The 23,460-nt window shown below is 44.1% G+C and overlaps 1 long non-coding RNA gene across 1 annotated transcript; it reads right to left on the bottom strand.

Annotated features, from left to right (window-relative positions):
* Positions 1-4,560: 4,560 nt before the first annotated feature.
* LOC121005910 lies at positions 4,561-18,308 on the bottom strand. Its single transcript, XR_005779979.1, has 4 exons — positions 18,298-18,308; positions 16,635-16,640; positions 15,188-15,194; positions 4,561-4,654 (listed from the first exon to the last, which is right to left on the bottom strand). It is a non-coding gene; the product is annotated as an uncharacterized LOC121005910 (long non-coding RNA).
* Between the last annotated feature and the right edge of the window lie 5,152 nt (positions 18,309-23,460).

The raw sequence follows: 23,460 nt of genomic DNA, 5'->3' as shown, positions 1-23,460 counted from the left end.
TGCTAATTCCAGATGTATGAAACGCAGGCCTAACTGTATCTAGTATATTGAACGCCAGATAAACTAACTTGGCCTTTTTTAAATAAAAAAAAAATTCCCTCACTGGAATACTTTCAGTCTTTTGACTGTATGGATTACAGATGGAATGACTGTTATATGTGAGTACCGCTTTTTTTGACAGATTCTAGTATGGGTACATATATGTTTTCCCAACCCCAGCACATTAGTTTGCTAATTCCAGATGTATGAAACGCAGGCCTAACTGTATCTAGTATATTGAACGCCAGATAAACTAACTTGGCCTTTTTTAAATAAAAAAAATTCCCTCACTGGAATACTTTCAGTCTTTTGACTGTATGGATTACAGATGGAATGACTGTTATATGTGAGTACCTCTTTCTTTGACAGATTCTAGTATGGGTACATATATGTTTTCCCAACCCCAGCACATTAGTTTGCTAATTCCAGATGTATGAAACGCAGGCCTAACTGTATCTAGTATATTGAACGCCAGATAAACTAACTTGGTCTTTTTTAAATAAAAAAAAAATTCCCTCACTGGAATACTTTATGGCTTTTCACTGTATGGATTAGGGCTCTTTCACACTTGCGTTATTGTCTTCCGGCATAGAGTTCCGTCGTCGGGACTCTATGCCGGAAGAATACTGATCAGGATTATCCTAATGCATTCTGAATGGAGAGTAATCCGTTCAGGATGCATCAGGATGTCTTCAGTTCCGGTACGGAACGTTTTTTGGCCGGAGAAAATACCGCAGCATGCTGCGCTTTTTGCTCCGGCCAAAAATCCTGAAGACTTGCCGCAAGGCCGGATCCGGGATCAATGCCCATTGAAAGGCATTGATCCGGATCCGGCCTTAAGCTAAACGTCGTTTCGGCGCATTGCCGGACCCGACGTTTAGCTTTTTCTGAATAGTTACCATGGCTACCGGGACGCTAAAGTCCTGACAGCCATGGTAAGTGTAGCGGGGAGCAGGGGAGCAGCATACTTACCGTCCGTGCGGCTCCCCGGGCGCTCCAGAGTGACGTCAGGGCGCCCCAAGCGCATGGATCACGTGATCACATGGATCACGTCATCCATGCGCATGGGGCGCTCTGACGTCATTCTGGAGCGCCCGGGGAGCCGCACGGACTGTAAGTATACCGCTCCCCCGCTCCCCGCTACTACTATGGCAACCAGGACTTTAATAGCGTCCTGGGTGCCATAGTAACACTGAAAGCATTTGGAAGACGGTTCCGTCTTCAAATGCTTTCAGTACACTTGCGTTGTTACGGATCCGGCAGGCACCTCCGGCAACGGAAGTGCATGCCGGATCCCAACAACGCAAGTGTGAAAGAGGCCTTACAGGTGGACTGGTATTAGTAGGGGTGACACAAGCACACCCAAGTCCCTGATGTAGGATTTCTATGGCACAGACCACTATTACAAGTGATTAATGGACGTTGGGAGAGATTGTGCTGCAGCACTAGTCCCAAGATGGCCGCCGCCTATCAGCCCAGTAACATGTGCCACAAAATGGTCTGCACAACCTTTAAAAAAAATAGCCTTGGACTGTGCTGCTAAATCGCTATTGGTCTGAATCCCAGGTGTAGATGTCTGACTTGTTTGGAGCTTTGGAATGCACACTGTGGCAGCTTCTGCTGCAGCACTACAAGTCGCAAAATGGCGGCCGGCGGTCAGCCCAGGTACATGTGGATGGAAAAATCACTCTGGCCACTCTAAAAATAGCCAATCCCTATCAAAAAAGCAGCTCAGCTGCAGTTGTTCAGATGAATCACAGGTGGAGGAGAGAAATTTGCTTCCAGTTATTCAATTATCCCTGCCTATTCTCGCCCTAGCATCAGCTGCGTCTATCCCTGTTCTATTCACATCGGGAGTGAGCACGTCCCGACGTGCGCACAAGCTTATAAAGAGGCTGAGTCACATGCTGCACTTGGCCAATCACAGCCTTGCCAATAGTAGGCATGGCTGCGATGGCATCTTAGGGCAAGTAGTATGATGCATGTTGATTGGCTGCTTTGCAGCCTTTCAAAATGCGCCAAAATACATGCCGAACGACGAACCCGAACTTTTACGAAAAAGTTCGGGTTCGGGTCCGTGTCACGAACACCCCAAAATTCGGTACGGACCCGAACTATGCTCGAACTGTTCGCTCAACACTACTCATGAACTAATGATTGACGCTCACAACTGTCATCTTCTTGAGACTGAAGGGTCAAGAGGTTGGGAATCAGGGAAAAATATCTCAGGTCGCTCTTCAAGCATGCTGGCCGTGAGGGCCAAATCTAATAGTGGAGCTGAAAAGAGCTCCTGGGAATATCCGAGTGTGGGATCATTCGTTTGCAGAGGCGGCTCTTCCATTAGGCCACTTAGGCCGCCGCCTAAGGTCTCGCGCTGGGGGGGGCCTCGCTCTGGCTCCCACCCGCACCCAGACACCGCCGCAAACGCAAATTTATTGGCTTCCGGGTGGTCTGCAGACCAGTGTGCAGAGTGTTAAGCGGACTAATAAGCTAAGAGCCGCCGCGGCCCGGCCGCTCTGAGCCCCTCTGCTCTCTGCCTCTTTAAGAGAGCATTGGCTGCTGGTGTTCGGAGCGTGCTGCCGCACAGGCACGTCTCTGACTGAACGCAATGCAAGCCCTGCCCTCAGAGCGCTATGCAGCCAGGGAGAAGGAGCCAGGGCCCTGCCTCACCTCACTCAGTGTCTGTGTCTGGCTGCTGCCAGCACCGCCCCGAAGACAGTGGACTGTGGACTGGTGCCTGAAGAAGAATCCCAAGGTCAGGTCATCTGACTCAGGTGTGTGTCCTGCTGGCCACTGTGCCCCTTCCCCCCCCCCTGGCTGGCCTGATAACTTACTGACTGGTGCCAGTAATGTGCCCATGGAGGGGGAGAAATGTGCCATGGGGGGTAAGATGTGCCATTGCCAGCCTGCCAGGCCCATGGAGGGGGTGAAATGTGCCATTTGGGGGGTAATATATGCCGCTGCCAGGCCCATGGAGAGGGAGAAATGTGCCTTTGGGGGGGGGGGGGTAAGATGTGCCATTGCCAGCCTGCCAGACCCATGGAGGGAGTGAAATGTGCCTTTGGGGGGGTAAGATGTGCCGCTGCCAGGCCCATCGAGGGGGAGAAATGTGCCATTGGGGGTGGGGTAAGATGTGCTGCTGCCAGCCTGCCAGGCCCATGGAGGGGAAGAAATGTGCCATTTGGGGGGAGGGGGCGGGTAAGATGTGCCGCTGCCAGCCTGCCAGGCCCATGGAGGGGGTGAAATGTGCCATTTGGGGGGGCGGGTAAGATGTGCCGCTGCCAAGCCCATGCAGGGGGAGAAATGTGCCATGGGGGGGAGGGGTAAGATGTGCTGCTGCGCTGCCAGGCCCATGGATGGGGAGAAATGTGCTATTGGGGGAAGGGAAGAAATGTGGCACGAAGGGGGTGATGTAAAAAGGAGGGGGTGATGTGACATGAAGGGGGAGAAATGTGACATGGATGGAGGGGGAGTAATAGGACATTAAGGCCGGGGGGCATCATTGGGGGCACTTTTCACTGGCACATTATTAGGTGGCACTATAGGGGCATCTACTGAGGCCACAAAGAAGGGTATGTTATATGGAGGGCTCTGTACAGTGGCATTTTATACTGGGACACATTATGGTGGGTACTATGGGAAGGGGGAGAGGAATACTACGGGGTCATCTCCGGGGGGCACTAAGAAGGGCTATTTTATACTGGTACATTATGGGGGCACTAGGAGGAAGGGGAGAAAGGAGCACTATGGGGCATTTACTGGGGGTACTTTATAGGGGTATTTTATACTGGCACATTATGGGGGACACTATGGGAACATTACCTTAACTGGGGGCATTACAAGGTGGTATTTTTTGCACTGTCACATTTCAAGTAGAATTATTACTACAGGGGGGAGATTATGGTGGGCTTTATTACTCCCCCATGGTATGACCCCCTAGTAGCAGCACTGGCCTCTCCCTGCTCTGCTATCCCTCTGCCCCTTCTCCAAATCCTTATGAAATCTCTCTCATTAGGATAAAACACATCAGCTCCGCCGAGCCCCCCAGCCAAGGTGTTAAAGTGGCGTCCGAGATCCCCAAGGGCCAAGCCAAGTAATTGTAAGTTGTCATGTGAAATATGTTTGTTATACACATATAGCCTACACTGTGCCACACAATATACAGTATACCTCTACACTGTGTAGTCTGTTCTATAAGCACCACATTATTTTCTGTCCGCCACCACAAAACAATCTGGAAGTGTCCCTTCATGTGGCATCATGTATGTGGGCAGTCATTTTTTGAAATTATGACAAGTGCCCTTTTTTTTTTTTTTTTTACTTAAGCCCCTGCCCTTCAAAATGTCTGTGCACGTCCCTGCATTGTACTATGTGCTGCAGGCATGCAGCTGCTTAACCCTGACTGTGACATCACTGTGTATACCCTGTACTGTGATGTCACTCACTGTGCATGTTAACCCTGTACTTTTAGTCACAGTACAGGGTTAATATGCACAGTGATGTCACATACAGTACAGCCAGAGTTAATCTTTATTATCGCTTGCATATCTTGTGTTCGTGGGGGCCTCATGTTCGAGTGTCGCCTAAGGCCTCACAAAGTCTAGAGCCGCCTCTGCTCGTTTGGCAGGCCTCTCCATGGTGGGAGGAAGGATGATCTGAGCAAGGAGTTGGCTGACTAGACTCTTGGCTACAGAGACTGGACTTGGTGGAAGAGAGGGTGGTGCTTAGCCGACTGGAAGCATTATCGTCAGCAAGCCAACCGACCAACTGTTCGCATTTGGCAGCAGGCACAGTTTCATTGCGCCCAGTGACACGACCTCTGCCTGAACCATCAGGAATGATCACTCCACCATCAGGTCATAACTGTCCAGCTACAGAACTAGACCTTGGAGCCACTGCACTCTCAGACATCTCATTACAGATGACAAAAGGTCAGCTTTCTTTTTTATCCCTACCCCCCCCCCCCCTCCTCACACCGGTCTCAGCGTATCCAATATTAAAAAGTCCAACGACCGTCACAATAACCAATTATTTTCATCCGCTGGGAACCAGACCTATAAAAAGAAAAAATGTAGGAGGGGAAGTAGGGGGGGGGGGGGGCAGGCTCAAAAGAAGAATTTGAAATCAGCATGCAATCAGAGAAAAGAGATAAAGATCTTCAACTGTTCCAGTTACCAATTAAACCAAGAAGAAACAAAGGTTTTATCCAAGGGCCTTTCATTCTGCCGCTCTGCGAAAGTTGACGGATTCAACCTTTTCCTTGACCTACACAATTTTATCAGAAACCTTACTCTGAAGAGACATTTCAACATCATAGCGAACCAGACAAAAGAGGCGGACCCACCGGAAGAACTGGCAGACGCCATACCAAAAGAACAGTTTATCAACACTGATTGAGGCCACGATCCAGCTTTTACCCCCTACACCATAGGGGGAACTTTATAGAAACCTTTTATGATCTGGTTTTGGATGATTTCAGATCCATCGACAAAATACAAATCGAAAAACATAACCTCAGCACCAAAGAGAAGTTGACCATCAAACGATTACAGGATAACCCGGATCTAATAATCCACAATGCGGACAAAGGGGGTGGCATCGTACTACAGGATAGGTATGACTACACTAAAGAGGCGATACGCATACTGTCTGACACTGAATACTACCAACAGCTGGCTGAGAACCCTCTCAAGGAACACCAACAGTCATTCAAGGCCCTTATCAACTCAGCGTCTCATATTCTTAGTAAAAAGGAATTTAATTACATTCATGTCACGGATCCAGTGATTGCCACTTTTTATCACTTACCAAAAATTCACAAAAATATTTCCAATCCTCCTGGCTGTCCAATTATTTCAGGCATTTCATCACTCACATGCAACCTATCTCATTATGTTGATTTTTTTTTACAAAAATATGTAGTACAACTGCCATCATATCTCAGAGATTCCACTACCCTAATACAACTCATACAGAATGTTGAATGGAAAGAAACATACCATTGGTTGACCTTGGATGTCACATCGCTCTACTCAAATATCCAGCACGATTTGGGCATTAACTGTGTAAAGGGTTATCTAGATATTGATGATCAATTACCATCAGAACAAAATGATTTTATTCTAAGGAGCATTCATTTTATTCTCACTCAATATTTTTAAGTTTGAAGCCGTTCTGTACCTACAGACAAAAGGGACCGCGATGGGCACGCGTTTTGCGCCCAGTTTTGCTAATCTTTTTATGGGGGCTTTTGAGGATGCTTTTATTTACAAATCGAAGTTTTGGGCACAAAACATAATATTTTACCGTCGTTACATAGACGATCTGATCTGGATTGGGAGGGGGATCTTTTAACAATAAACAGTTTTATTGAACACCTTAATTCCACCAACTGGGGCCTAACTTTTTCAGGCACAAGCGATAAGTCTACAGCAGAATATCTTGACCTAGAACTAAGAACAAACAATGGAACAGTCAACACACGAACATTTTTCAAAAAAAGTTGATTGCAACAGTTACCTGGAATATTCAAGCGAATTAGACGCAACTGCTCTAGAGATGATGACTTCATCACACAAAGCAGGGTAATTCGATCTAGGTTCCTACAAAAGGGCTATCCAACAGACATTGTAGATGCAGCCTTCAATAAAGCAAAATCATTCACACAATCAGAATGTCTGGTAGGAACCAAGAAACAAAACGACACGAAACGCAGTAACACTAATTTCCTAACTACCTATAACAGTAACCATGCGGATATCCGGAGAGTCCTGTCCAGACACTGGTATATTCTGAAAAAGGACCCCTTTCTGAATATAGAATTAACCAAACAAGGAATTGGAAAAAACTTAGATAGGGGGTCACTCAAAATATCAGGCAAACACTTGGGGATATGTATCCACACTCACTTTAGAATACATACATTACACAATAATAAATGCTACATAAAACATGTCATAAAATACAATATAAAATATAAACCGCTATATCCCAATGTCTATTGGGGTTGTAGCCACAATTGGGGACTAACTGTTCCAAACTGGCTCAAGCTGACCATAGATTCCAAATGTCTATTGATAGTCACAATGGGGATAAAAGTTCCTCAAGTTGCCGTTTGAAATAAATAGAGAGTCACTCTTCCATTGGTGGATCTAGGTAGTACTATAAATAATCGGTCAATTGTACATTACCATGTCGGACCTTCGGTGAAGTCTCCCGCTTCCAAATGTGACGCTGTATAAAGTTCAGCAGGCTGATGCGGCACTATAGTAGACGCTTCCTGCTGTGACCTTCCAGGACCTTACGTGGCGTCCCACGTGGTTCACTGTTTGGTCATGTGCTGATGACGTCTTCTGCGCGGAGATTTCAAATCACCTGTGTCCGATTTGTTGGTATATTCGTATATGTTCAGATACGAAATACAGCTGCTGCTTGGATGATCCCTCACTGTTTCCCAAACGCGTTTCGGGGATGAGCCCCTTCTTCAGTGGTTGAACAGTGGAGATGAAATGTCCTCTTTATATAGTGTCCATGTTAAAAACATGTGGGTTGGGACATTAGATTAGCCAGGTGAGGGATATCTCAAAGAGCAGGAATGACCCAGTGTTAGAGGATCGGAGCTTATCATTTGGTGTTATGTACCTTCATATCAAAGAGCACTTCATATTTCATGGCGGACTAATAAAACCGGTCGAAATTGATATATAAATAATATACAGACCCTAAAATGATAAAATCGTAAAAAACGCACCTGCGGTTCTAATGCGTTATCGATGCGTTTTTTCGAAAAAATGGTAAAAATGGATCAAATTAATAATACAGGATACATATATGAATTCTAAAACTTTATACACATGAAATAAGAACAATATATATAATTTACTTGCATCTTCAAAAGCTTGTACATTCATAGAAGTAGAGATGTAATGGGGCATTGAGCTGGCGGGAGAGAGAGATCTGGGTGCTGAAAAACAGCCTGACAGATGTCCCTGTCCCACCAGGCCAACGCCCCAATTTATAAGAAGCCAAATAGTTCCAAATCGGCATTTAGGCCTCTTGGTAAAAGTGTGTCAAATTCAAATATTCTTTTAGATTCCAATCTGGACATCTGTAGGATGTGATTACCTCCTCTCCATGCATATCTCACTTTTTCTAGCGCCATATACTTAAGGCTTGATGGATCACTATCATGGTGATCTTTATAGTGTTTAGATAGTGTGTGTAATTCATATCCTTTTTTTATGTTTGAGATGTGTTCCGACACTCTTTTCCTTAAGGTTCGCTTTGTTCTGCCGATATATTGTTTATGACATGGGCATTCAATTAAGTATATAACATTGGCAGAATCACATGTCATACCCTCCCTTATATCCATTGAAAAGGAGTTTTGAGTTGATTGTGCCTTTGAAGTTTTTTTGGGGAATTTAGTAGTTTTGCAATTAGAGCAGCGTTCACATCTGTGAAAGCCGCTGAAGGATAGCCAATTTTGTTTTCCCTGTGTGGTATGTTCCTTCTTTTTCACTGAGGGGGCAACTTTAAGACCCAAATTGGGGACCCTGGTGTATGTAATTTGAGGTATGGCAGTTAATAACGGTCCCACTATTTTGTCACCAAGCAGATGATGCCAATACTTTTTGATTATTCTTTCCATGCCTTTGTATTGGGCATGAAATGGTAGGATCATTCTCAAATTGTCCTCCATTGTCTCTCTGCTTGGGGACAAAAAAGTCCTCTCTTCTCATCATTCTGACTTCCTCTAGTGAACCCTCCAAGAGATGGATAGGGTATTCTTTCTCCAAAAATTGCTGTTTTAATGTTTCTGCCTCCGTCTCAAATTGTAATTCCTGAGTGCAGTTGCGTTTTAATCTCCTAAATTGACTTTTTGGCACATTAGTCAACCATCTAGGTAAATGGCAACTCGTGTATAGTATATAACTATTTTTGCTTACGGGCTTCTGATATGTACTACACACGAGTTTATTGTCTTCCGCTGTGATGTTTAGATCTAAGAACTGTATATTTGTGTCACTAATGGTGGAGGTGAATTTGAGATTCCAATCATTTCTATTTATTTCTTCCAAAAACAATGAGAGTGCTGGCATTGTATCCTGCCATACAAATATCACATCTATATACCTTCTCCATAGTACCAGACCCGCCCCCAGCATTGGCTCAATGGTAGTAGATTCCCACTGGGCCATAAATAAATTTGCATAGCTGGGGGCGAATCTGGTACCCATGGCGGTTCCTTTACATTGTACGTAAAACTCATCATTGAATAAGAAATAATTGTGTTTCAATATATAATCAACCCCCTCCATTATATACAGGATCTGTTCTTCTTTCATAGTACCTGTGTGTAGTAAGTTGCTGACGCAAAGATTTCAAACGTAACGTATGATCGATTATAGTGTCGAGGGAATTCACATCTAAGGTGCCCAAGATCCACCCCTTCTTAAACTCCATCTCCTCCAATACCTTGATAACATCTGTCGTATCCTTTATATACGAAGGTATAGTCTTTACCACAGGCTGCAATAGTCTGTCTATATACCCTGATAAATTGGAGGAGATGGAGTTTATCCCTGATATTATGGGTCTCCCCGGGGGTTTCTGTGGATCTTTGTGGATCTTGGGAATACAATACAGCACAGGTAACCTTTTTTCTGTGTTTGTAATGTATTTACCCTCTTGTTCTAACAAAACACCAGAATCAGTACCTTTTTTGCAGTATTGCACCAACAATCTAAAATATTCCTCCGTGGGGTCTTGTTTGAGTTTCTTATATGTGGTTTCATCTTGCAATTGTCTAAGACATTCTTGATTATAATCTGTCGTATTTAAAACCACTATTGCACCCCCTTTGTCCGCTGGCCTGATAGTTATATCATTGATGGATTGTAACTGTTTAATTGCCTCAATCTCCTTCTTAGTGAGGTTATTCTTTATATTATAACCCTTCAGTTTTCTTAGATCGTTCTCGAACTTACGGATGTTCAGATAACTCTGTTGAACAAAGGTTTAAAATATGCCCCTACTACTAAGTTAGACAAGTTCTCCACCTATATAGGGGTGGAGAAATTTATTAGGAAACTGCTTGAAAAAATACTTCATCAAAAATCCAGTGATAAAACAAATAAATGCGGATTTTAATAACACTAATTATATACACACAGGGCTGAAAATAAGTTCAAAACACTACCCTAAACAAGAGATTAGTCACCAAGTGGCAACTTTTAAAAAGTGTGTTGAGAACGATCTAAGAAAACTGAAGGGTTATAATATAAAGAATAACCTCACTAAGAAGGAGATTGAGGCAATTAAACAGTTACAATCCATCAATGATATAACTATCAGGCCAGCGGACAAAGGGGGTGCAATAGTGGTTTTAAATACGACAGATTATAATCAAGAATGTCTTAGACAATTGCAAGATGAAACCACATATAAGAAACTTAAACAAGACCCCACGGAGGAATATTTTAGATTGTTGGTGCAATACTGCAAAAAAGGTACTGATTCTGGTGTTTTGTTAGAACAAGAGGGTAAATACATTACAAACACAGAAAAAAGGTTACCTGTGCTGTATTGTATTCCCAAGATCCACAGAAACCCCCGGGGAGACCCATAATATCAGGGATAAACTCCATCTCCTCCAATTTATCAGGGTATATAGACAGACTATTGCAGCCTGTGGTAAAGACTATACCTTCGTATATAAAGGATACGACAGATGTTATCAAGGTATTGGAGGAGATGGAGTTTAAGAAGGGGTGGATCTTGGGCACCTTAGATGTGAATTCCCTCTACACTATAATCGATCATACGTTAGGTTTGAAATCTTTGCGTCAGCAACTTACTACACACGGTACTATGAAAGAAGAACAGATCCTGTATATAATGGAGGGGGTTGATTATATATTGAAACAATTATTTCTTATTCAATGATGAGTTTTACGTACAATGTAAAGGAACCGCCATGGGTACCAGATTCGCCCCCAGCTATGCAAATTTATTTATGGCCCAGTGGGAATCTACTACCATTGAGCCAATGCTGGGGGCGGGTCTGGTACTATGGAGAAGGTATATAGATGTGATATTTGTATGGCAGGATACAATGCCAGCACTCTCATTGTTTTTGGAAGAAATAAATAGAAATGATTGGAATCTCAAATTCACCTCCACCATTAGTGACACGAATATACAGTTCTTAGATCTAAACATCACAGCGGAAGACAATAAACTCGTGTGTAGTACATATCAGAAGCCCGTAAGCAAAAATAGTTATATACTATACACGAGTTGCCATTTACCTAGATGGTTGACTAATGTGCCAAAAAGTCAATTTAGGAGATTAAAACGCAACTGCACTCAGGAATTACAATTTGAGACGGAGGCAGAAACATTAAAACAGCAATTTTTGGAGAAAGAATACCCTATCCATCTCTTGGAGGGTTCACTAGAGGAAGTCAGAATGATGAGAAGAGAGGACTTTTTTGTCCCCAAGCAGAGAGACAATGGAGGACAATTTGAGAATGATCCTACCATTTCATGCCCAATACAAAGGCATGGAAAGAATAATCAAAAAGTATTGGCATCATCTGCTTGGTGACAAAATAGTGGGACCGTTATTAACTGCCATACCTCAAATTACATACACCAGGGTCCCCAATTTGGGTCTTAAAGTTGCCCCCTCAGTGAAAAAGAAGGAACATACCACACAGGGAAAACAAAATTGGCTATCCTTCAGCGGCTTTCACAGATGTGAACGCTGCTCTAATTGCAAAACTACTAAATTCCCCAAAAAAACTTCAAAGGCACAATCAACTCAAAACTCCTTTTCAATGGATATAAGGGAGGGTATGACATGTGATTCTGCCAATGTTATATACTTAATTGAATGCCCATGTCATAAACAATATATCGGCAGAACAAAGCGAACCTTAAGGAAAAGAGTGTCGGAACACATCTCAAACATAAAAAAAGGATATGAATTACACACACTATCTAAACACTATAAAGATCACCATGATAGTGATCCATCAAGCCTTAAGTATATGGCGCTAGAAAAAGTGAGATATGCATGGAGAGGAGGTAATCACATCCTACAGATGTCCAGATTGGAATCTAAAAGAATATTTGAATTTGACACACTTTTACCAAGAGGCCTAAATGCCGATTTGGAACTATTTGGCTTCTTATAAATTGGGGCGTTGGCCTGGTGGGACAGGGACATCTGTCAGGCTGTTTTTCAGCACCCAGATCTCTCTCTCCCGCCAGCTCAATGCCCCCATTACATCTCTACTTCTATGAATGTACAAGCTTTTGAAGATGCAAGTAAATTATATATATTGTTCTTATTTCATGTGTATAAAGTTTTAGAATTCATATATGTATCCTGTATTATTAATTTGATCCATTTTTACCATTTTTTCGAAAAAACGCATCGATAACGCATTAGAACCGCAGGTGCGTTTTTTACGATTTTATCATTTTAGGGTCTGTATATTATTTATATATCAATTTCGACCGGTTTTATTAGTCCGCCATGAAATATGAAGTGCTCTTTGATATGAAGGTACATAACACCAAATGATAAGCTCCGATCCTCTAACACTGGGTCATTCCTGCTCTTTGAGATATCCCTCACCTGGCTAATCTAATGTCCCAACCCACATGTTTTTAACATGGACACTATATAAAGAGGACATTTCATCTCCACTGTTCAACCACTGAAGAAGGGGCTCATCCCCGAAACGCGTTTGGGAAACAGTGAGGGATCATCCAAGCAGCAGCTGTATTTCGTATCTGAACATATACGAATATACGAATATACCAACAAATCGGACACAGGTGATTTGAAATCTCCGCGCAGAAGACGTCATCAGCACATGACCAAACAGTGAACCACGTGGGACGCCACGTAAGGTCCTGGAAGGTCACAGCAGGAAGCGTCTACTATAGTGCCGCATCAGCCTGCTGAACTTTATACAGCGTCACATTTGGAAGCGGGAGACTTCACCGAAGGTCCGACATGGTAATGTACAATTGACCGATTATTTATAGTACTACCTAGATCCACCAATGGAAGAGTGACTCTCTATTTATTTCAAACGGCAACTTGAGGAACTTTTATCCCCATTGTGACTATCAATAGACATTTGGGATCTATGGTCAGCTTGAGCCAGTTTGGTACAGTTAGTCCTTAATTGTGGCTACAACCCCAATAGACATTGGGATATAGCGGTTTATATTTTATATAAAATGGTGTACTGGGCACTCACACTATAGGCAGAACCACAAATAAAATCGATACTGATGACTGAATTAAGATTTAGTAGTATTTATTAGTATATCTTGTCGCTTAATGAATCAATAAAATAGAATAAAATACAATACAATGGACTGGACTATCTAAAAGTCAATGGAATAACAATGGAATATAATAATACATTAGTAATACCTAAAACGAAATAGAATAGTGGTAATTAGCCAATAAATATAGAATTGAATAGCGAATGGTAAAACACGGCTATGAAAACATCTGATATAGTATAAAGTAGTTTATAGGACAGTCGGGTTCCTGGCCAAAGAAATGATATTTATAATGATGATGATGCTGGGCCAAAATCTATGGATAATCCAAATTCAATGGAACAGTGAAAGAGCAATGCTAGCGTTGCAGTGAGTGTAATATGCGGCGTCCCGCTTATACTCACTGTTCGATGATTATTAGTGTAAAATACACTGCTGTAGCTCCGGTTCTCTGTGTCACCCAATAGCTGTTCCCAGGTTGTCTTCCGCCACCGGTTTAGTACGGCTCCGGGCACCGCTCCGTATGATTCAAGAGCCGATGTCCTTCAAGCCTGTGTGTGCCTGCTTCCACGCTGGATTAAGTTTGCGGTCACAAAATAAGGATGTGCTCGTTCTCAGGTTTTTGAGAGGTTCAAGCTCCTGATGACTCAGCGTGCCAGGTTCTCTTAGAAGATGTTCCGGTTATGTAGCGTCAGCCTGGAGAAAATTCAACACTTGGTGTGACAAGGGTTCAATTGGAGATAAGCTGGGGGTCTTGGATCAAACGCTGAGGAAGGGGCAACGTGAAGCCCCGAAACGCGTTTGATCCAAGACCCCCAGCTTATCTCCAATTGAACCCTTGTCACACCAAGTGTTGAATTTTCTCCAGGCTGACGCTACATAACCGGAACATCTTCTAAGAGAACCTGGCACGCTGAGTCATCAGGAGCTTGAACCTCTCAAAAACCTGAGAACGAGCACATCCTTATTTTGTGACCGCAAACTTAATCCAGCGTGGAAGCAGGCACACACAGGCTTGAAGGACATCGGCTCTTGAATCATACGGAGCGGTGCCCGGAGCCGTACTAAACCGGTGGCGGAAGACAACCTGGGAACAGCTATTGGGTGACAGAGAACCGGAGCTACAGCAGTGTATCTTACACTAATAATCATCGAACAGTGAGTATAAGCGGGACGCCGCATATTACACTCACTGCAACGCTAGCATTGCTCTTTCACTGTTCCATTGAATTTGGATTATCCATAGATTTTGGCCCAGCATCATCATCATCATTATAAATATCATTTCTTTGGCCAGGAACCCGACTGTCCTATAAACTACATCAGATGTTTTCATAGCCGTGTTTTACCATTCGCTATTCAATTCTATATTTATTGGCTAATTACCACTATTCTATTTCGTTTTAGGTATTACTAATGTATTATTATATTCCATTGTTATTCCATTGACTTTTAGATAGTCCAGTTTATTGTATTGTATTTTATTCTATTTTATTGATTCATTAAGCGACAAGATATACTAATAAATACTACTAAATCTTAATTCAGTCATCAGTATCGATTTTATTTGTGGTTCTGCCTATAGTGTGAGTGCCCAGTACACCATTTTATATTGTCTTACTTGTAAAGGAGGGGCGAATCCTTTTTTACTGTGAGCACCTCCATCTGTGGCCTCACCCACTCTTGTGCGTCTCATAACTTCTATTCCAATGGTTTATATTTTATATTGTATTTTATGACATGTTTTATGTAGCATTTATTATTGTGTAATGTATGTATTATAAAGTGAGTGTGGATACATATCCCCAAGTGTTTGCCTGATATTTTGAGTGACCCCCTATCTAAGTTTTTTCCAATTTCTATTCACCAGCAATTGGGAGTGCTGAGGGGTTGTGCACCAATCCAGAAGTGGTACAGTGAGAGAGCCACCATTTGTCTTTTCTTCAATTCACCAAACAACCTTCTCTAATTTTTAGAAGAGCAAGATCACTGAAAAATATGTTAGCACCAAGTAAACTGAAAAGTAGACGGGATCAAGTAGTCAGACCAGTCAGCTCCAGGACACCGGGGAGCTATAGGTGTAATCAACCGAGATGCTTATGCTGCAGATCCCTAAACATCACTACATCTTTTTTTTTTTTGGGCCGGAATGACGAATCTTTTGTAATTAAGGATGATTTGGACTGCGGATCATCGAACATCATTTATCTTATCACATGCCCATGTAACCTCCGCTATGTAGGGCGCACTATACAAACCTTGCGCAATCGGCTCAACAAGCATAGATCCAATGTTAAGAAGAAGTTCCTCCAACACAGCGTCTCTAGACATGCCACTATCCGCCAGCAAGGCTCCTTTTTCGGGTTCACGGTTACTCCGATTGAACAAGTCCGATCAAACGGATATAATGTTATCCAGACTCTGAGGAAACGCGAGATATTCTGGATATACAAATTGAATTGCCTTAATCCATATGGCCTAAACGAAGCCTTTGAAATTAATTTATGAATATCCCTCCTCCTTTAACCCCGCCCCAATAATTAGTCCCTCCCTTACTATATGCCCCCATTCCCTCCTTTTATAATATCACCATCCAGTACATATGACACTCCATATACCTTCTTTCCAACTTGCCCGCCCCAAAATACACAAGGATCTATTGATTTTCCAGTTCAGCTATTTCACACATATTTTACATCCACCCGGGACTACTATATTTTAGCGACGTCTTAGCCGTGTTTTTCCCCATATTCCACATGTATTTTTTAAACATTCCCATTATATCCTTTTAGAGTCTTATTGGCATTTATTTCATTTTTAGTGTACCACATTTTATATATATATTTTACCCACGTTTTATTGCTAGAATATATTACATCCAATTTATTTGTACCCACAATACCTTTCATTATATATAAGGATTTTATTTGTACCCACAATATCTTTCACTATATATATCTATCAGTATTATTTTCTGCATTTATGTATTACATTTAACTTATTGTACCCAGAATATTTTTCATTAGATCAGGGATTGCTGTATTCCCTAATGTAGTCAAATACTAGTGCCATTCACCAGTACTGGTACCCAAAATATCTTTCATTATGTCAGGGATTATTGTATTACCTGAAATAGTTAAATACTAGCACTAGTTTCTACGGATTGTATTTCATTCAACAACATCATTACAATCACTGAAATGCACCTTGAGCTCCTTGCAAACTGCTCTTTATCAGCATGATAGGAACGGACGAACCTCCCTCCTCCCAGCCAGCCTTACACTCCGCTTCTGACGTGGCATTAGCTTCTGGTTGCCAGGAGACGGGGAGTGATGTGTACAGCTGCCGGATCATGTGACTGGCCGATAGTTCATGTGACCAGCTGTCTCCTGATGTGGCCGCACTGTGCTTGATGCATTTAGCTGAAGGAGGTCACATGTTGCAAAATAGGTCATGTGATCGGATCACATGACTCTCCTAGGTCCTGCACCCACACAAACTATTACCCTAACTAATAAATCATGAACTAGAGATCGCACCATGTTTGAGGGTCGATCTTTTGACCATAGATCCTAAGAAAACCGATTTAAATAAAATATCCAGGTATCTAAACATTTTACTCTTTCCTTTTGCCAAGCTTTGAGAGCTTTCCTAGCACTGCACATTGACCCGCCCCTTTCCCACCCCCTTTGTCTTTTGCTTTTTTTACAATGTATTTAAGTGTATGTAATTTGCTTGTATGTATGCAAGTCATTTGTACCTGAAGCGGTATATCCCCGAAACGCGTTGTACCGCTTGCTTAATAAAAAAGAACCCTCATTCTATTCCAACTACTGGGTGGTTCTTGCGCCGTGGGATATTCTTTTTTGAACTACTGGCTTTGAGGGATTCCAGGCATCCCTGAACAGAAGCACTCATCCCGGGCTGCATACCATCTGCCGTGAGGGGCTTATGCCAACCTGACATACGTCTTCATTAGAGTTGTGCCTAATTTAGCACAACTCTACCAGGTGAGCCTCCATTTTTTGGAGATACTACTTATTACCTATCTAAAACGTTATTACCCTATGGTGCGCCATTTTTTTGTTCTACAGCTGAACGAAGCCTGCTTTTATTACTGAACCATCAGCATAACGCCCACTTCCCCGTCCCTTAGTGCTGGACTTCATATTTATGGATTTTTTACTGGTTGTGATGCAGTTTTTTTTTAGCTGTCCACAAAATACAGTTTTCAGATACAGGGCAGTATATGACAGAACAGCACAGATTTTGGACAGTATTTTAGCCACAGATTATTGTAATCTGCAGTACAAACACTGTACTGTAAGTTTTATGATGTGGTTTATATTTATGACTATTACTCCCAATATATGGGCCTGAAGCGCACATATGGTACAGAAATGCAATGCACTGCGATTTAAAATTTTAAACTGCAGACAAGAAAACTGGGTGCTGATTTAGTGAAATGTGTATATATACAGATTTTCAATTTCTCCAAATATATGGGCCTAAAGCACTCAGACGGTATAGAAATGCAATGCGCTGCGATAAACGGTTTCTGCCGCAGGCAAGAAAACTGTGTGCAGATTCAGTGAAATTTGTGCGTATATTTTTATTTTCACTTTTTCCCAATATGTGATTGAAGCACTTAGACGGTATAGAAATGCAATGCGCTGTGATAAACGGTTTCTGGGGGCCGTCGTGGTCGTGGTGCTGCGATTCCCTTTGGCCCTAGAATAATGCCCAGTGTTCAGAGGCCACGTACCCTGAACTCGAAAAGTTCTGAGGACATAGTTGACTGGCTAACACAGGACACCCAATCTTCTAAAGCTTCCGCTCGGAACTTTGACGCACCATCCTCCTCCAGCTCAGCTTCGGGCACCTCTCAAGTTACCACTCGCCCTCCTGCCGCCACCACCAACACTAGCACCACAGCTGCTTCACTTGATTTGTCAGAGGAGTTATTTACACATCAGTTGGAAGAAATGAGTGATGCGCAACCATTATTGCCAGAGGATGTAGATAACAGGGATATGTCTCAATCAGGCAGCATTACACACATGGATGTACGGTGTGATAATGATGATGTTGTACCCGCTGCTGCTTCCTTTGCTGGGTTGTCAGATACAAGTGAAGCGGTTGATGATGACGATGTGTCCGTGGATGTCACGTGGGTGCCCGCTCGAAGAGAAGAAGAACAGGGGGAAAGTTCAGATGTGGGGAGACAGAGAGGAGGAGGAGACGAGTTGGAAGCAGGTGGAGGTCGTCGCAAGGAGCTAGTGGCACAGTAAGACAGCATGCATCGGCACCCGGGGTCAGCCAGACAGCACGCCAATCGACGCATGCTGTTGCCACCACCAGAATGAAGTCATTGCAGAGATCAGCAGTGTGGCATTTTTTTTGTGTGTCTGCTTCTGACACCAGCAATGCCATTTGCAACCTGTGCCAAAAGAAACTGAGTCGTGGGAAGTCCAACACCCACCTAGGTACAACTGCTTTGCGAAGGCACATGATCTCAAATCACAAACGCCTATGGGATCAACACATTAGTACAAGCAGCACACAAACTCAAAGCCGCCATCCTCCTCCTGGTCCAGCATCTTCAGCCAAGTCAACCACTGTTGTCCTCCTTGCCCCCTTTCAACCATCCGCCACTCCGTCTCTCGCTTTGAGCAGTTCCTGCTCATCTGCCCACAGTCAGGTGTCTGTCAAGGACATGTTTGAGTGTAAGAAGCCAATGTCACAAAGTCGCCCTCTTGCCCGGTGTCTGACAGCTGGCTTGTCAGAACTCTTAGCCCGCCAGCTTTTACCATACAAGCTGGTGGAGTCTGAGGCCTTACAAAAATTTGTAGCTATTGGGACAACGCAGTGGAAGGTACCCGGCCGAAATTTCTTTGCACAAAAGGCAATCCCCAGCCTGTACTCGATTGTGCAAAAGGAAGTGATGGCATGTCTGGCACACATTGTTGGGGCACGGGACCATCTGACCACTGATACCTGGTCTGCAAAGCACGGTCAGGGCAGGTATATCACCTACACTGCTCAATGGGTAAACCTGCTGACGGCTGCCAAGCATGTAATGCGTGGCTCTGCAGAGGAGTTGGTGACACCGCCACGACTGCTGCCAACTCCTCTACTCCTCCTACTCCATCCTCTTCGCTAACCTCCTCGGCTGAGTCCTCTTCTTGCTCCACATACACTGCACCCCCCCAGGAGCTATTCCACATCCCGGATACGACAGTGTCACGCAGTCTTGGGGTTGACTTGCCTGAAAGCAGAGAGTCACACCGGACCAGCACTCCTGTCCGCCCTGAACGCACAGGTGGATAAGTGGCTGACTCCGCACCAACTGGAGATGGGCAAAGTGGTGTGTGACAAGGGAAGCAATTTGTTGGCGGCATTGAATTTGGGCAAGTTGACACATGTGCCGTGCATGGCACATGTTTTGAATCTGATTGTACAACGCTTTGTGCATAAGTAGCCAGGCTTACAGGACATCCTCAAGCAGGCCAGAAAGGTGTGTGGCCATTTCAGGCGTTCCTACACGGCCATGGCGCACTTTTCAGATATCCAGCAGCGAAACATGCCAGTGAGGCGCTTGATTTGCAACAGCCCGACACGTTGGAATTCAACACTTGTAATGTTTGACCGCCTGCTCCAACAAGAAAAAGCCGTCGAATATTTGTATGACCGGGGTGCTAGGACTGCCTCTGCGGAGCTGGGAATTCTTTTGCCACGTTACTGGACGCTCATGCGCAATGCCTGTAGGCTCATGCGTCCTTTTGAGGAGGTGACAAACCTAGTCAGTCGCACCGAAGGCACCATCAGCGACATCATCCCATTTGTTTTCTTCCTGGAGCGTGCCCTGCGAACAGTGCTGGATCAGGCCGTAGATGAGCATGAAGAGGAAGAGTTGTGGTCACCATCACCACCAGAAACAGCCTTATCAGCATCGCTTGCAGGACCTGCAGCAACGCTGGAAGAGGATTGTGAGGAAGAGGAGTCAGAGGAGGAATGTGGCTTTGAGGAGGAGGAGGAAGACCAACCACAGCAGGCATCCCAGGGTGCTCGTTGTCACCTATCTGGTACCCGTGGTGTTGTACGTGGCTGGGCGGAAGAACCGACTTTCAGTGAGATCACTGAGGACGAGGAACGGAACATGAGTAGCTCGGCATCCAACCTTGTGCAAATGGGGTCTTTCATGCTGTCGTGCCTGTTGAGGGACCCTCGTATAAAAAGTCTGATAGAGAACGACCTGTACTGGGTGGCCACACTACTAAACCCCCGGTATAAGCAGAAAGTGCCCGAAATGTTATCGAATTACCGCAAGTCGAAAAGGATGCAGCAGTTCCAAAATAAATTAAAAAGTATGCTTTACACAGCGTATAAGGGTGATGTCACAGCACAACGGAAATCTAACAGGGAAAGAGGTGAAAGTAATCCTCCTACCACGACCACGCCGGCAAGGACAGGACGCTTTACAGACGTGATGTTTATTGGAGGACATGCAGAGCTTTTTAAGTCCTACGTATCACCACAGCCCTTTGGGGTCCACCCTCAGAGAACGACTCGACCGACAGGTAACAGACTACCTCGCCTTAACTGCAGATATCGACACTCTGAGGAGTGATAAACCCCTTCACTACTGGGTGTGCAGGCTTGACCTGTGGCCTGAGCTATCCCAATTTGCGATAGAACTTCTGGCCTGCCCAGCTTCAAGTGTCCTGTCAGAAAGGACCTTCAGTGCAGCAAGAGGTATTGTCACTGAGAAGAGAAGTCACCTAGGTCAAAAAAGTCTAGATTACCTCACCTTTATTAAGATGAATGAGGCATGGATCCCGAAGGGACTGACAGTGGGCGATACATTTGACTAAAAAAAAGGCTTGGTGATGAGATGAGCTGCCTTGGGCTAAAAATGGTCCACACGCTACTGTATTTTATCTCTGCATGCCGGATGACTTGCGTGACTTATCTTCCACCAACTAGGGTTAAAGCCAAAATGTTTTAGTGCACTTTTTGCCTGGAAAACATCAATTTTTCTGGCCGCTGCTACAGCAGGTGCTGCAACAATACCACATTTTTCAGGCATGTGTACATGCCAAATTTTTCTGGCCTCTGGTGCTGCACTGTGGCTGCAAAAACAAAAGAAAAGGCACATACATGTGTCAATTCCCCTTCGTGATCGTTACCTTGTTGTGGTGAAGGGGCTTGCGTATCAAAATGAAGAGACCACCTCTATGAGTGTGTTGGCAATGGCAATGTTGGCACACCCCAGATGATAAGGTCGTTGCTTCATTGTGAACAGACCAAAAGAGATCAGCTGGATAATTTTGAATAGAAAAAAACATTTATTTTCTTTGTGATCATCTAAGGTGATCATTAAAGCCTACTAGGCCAACAATGGGCCCACACTGCAGAATCATTGTTTTCTGGGTCACATAACTGTCACTGAACTACCACAGCACGACCATAGGCTTTGAAAAAACCCCATCGCCTGCAATCTCCCAAACGTGCACACAAGCACAGTCATCACTACACCAAGATTGAAGCATAGAGGAATAAATTTATGTCATGAGTGTGTCAACTATTGACAACTCTTTGCGGTTGTCACGGCGGACAGGATATCAGATACACAGAAACATAAACAAACAAGTACAGTATCTAGGCGAGAAGCTGGGGATCAAGGTCACCTCCTGACAAATCCCTACCAGCTCTCCCTATACTGCTATGCCCACGTTCAGACCCTTAAGGTGGGAATAACGTGTCCTCGTGCCTGGGCTGAAAATACCCTAGAGTCCCTAAGATGGTGAAAGGGGAACAGAGGCAGCCTTCTCCCTCAAAACCTGGAGGGGACAGACGTCTCTCTAACAGCCTAGACAGCAAACAACCAGAAAACAAAAACCAACTTATCTTTTCTGAGCAGGAACAGCCAATCCTTCCTTCCTTCCTTGCATTCACAGAGCCAGACAGAAGCTATAACCCGCATGGAACACTGGGAGTGGGTGTTATTTTAACTGAAACCCACGACCCCACCCAGTGCACCTGAAGGGAGGCGGATCTAGCTCGACTCCAAAACAAAAATCTAGACACGTGCTGCTAATCTGGCAGACCTCCGCACATAGCCTGAACAGGGCATGACAGCGGTTGTCTAAAAACTATTCCATACAAGTCACCTGATAGGGGACATAACAGGGATTAAACTGATAGGAATAGTACTACTTAAACACACCACTCATATCTGGTGGCACAGTACATTGCAAGGCGTACGCGCAGTGCCCCAAATTGGAAGCAAGAGGACCGACCAAGCATCTTTTTCCATCTCCCGGTTGCTAAAATCTATTCCATACACCGGCCCTTGATTAGAGATGTCGCAAACATAAAATTTTCCGTTCGCGAACGGCGATCGCGAATTTCCGCAAATGTTCGTGAACGGGCGAACCGCCATAGACTCCAATAGACAGGCGAATTTTAAAACCCACAGGGACTCTTTCTGGCCACAATAGTTGTTTCAAGGGGACTAACACCTGGACTGTGGCATGCCGGAGGGGGATCCATGGCAAAACTTCCATGGAAAATTACGTAGTTGACGCAGAGTGTGGCAAGTTAAATTCGCAATGCAATTAATATAACCTGTATTAATCACATTGCGATTACAACTTAGATCTGAGTTCCTAATGGTTGTATTGCTAGAATATAACGAAGATTGAGAAAATAGTGCTATATTAGTCAATTCTAGCAATACAACCATTAGGAACTCAGATCTAAGTTGTAATCGCAAAGCGATTAATATAACCTGTATTAATCGCATTGCGATTACAACTTAAATCTAGTGGCATTGCGAGGTGGGTGTGGTCACCCGGTGCGGCCCGTACCCACACCAGTCTGATGGGGTGTCACCTGCGGCCCGCCAGCGCAGGAGTTCTCACTCACAAGTTCAACTTCTAAACTTTTCAAGCAAGCACGTGGTAACGGGGGACTGGGTTGTGACTCACTGCAGCCTGGTGAGTGGTGGGGTGCCACAGCAGCTGCCCTGCAGGTGTCTCTGGTGCCGGGAGGAGGAGGTAGGTAGAGCGGCTCTTACTTTATAGACCAAATTATTTTAATAAT

The sequence above is a fragment of the Bufo bufo genome, chromosome 6, assembly GCF_905171765.1.
Source record: "Bufo bufo chromosome 6, aBufBuf1.1, whole genome shotgun sequence".
NCBI classification, from domain to species: Eukaryota; Metazoa; Chordata; class Amphibia; order Anura; family Bufonidae; genus Bufo; species Bufo bufo.
Note: the sequence above shows the minus strand (reverse complement) of the source record. Positions and strands in the feature narration are given on the sequence as shown.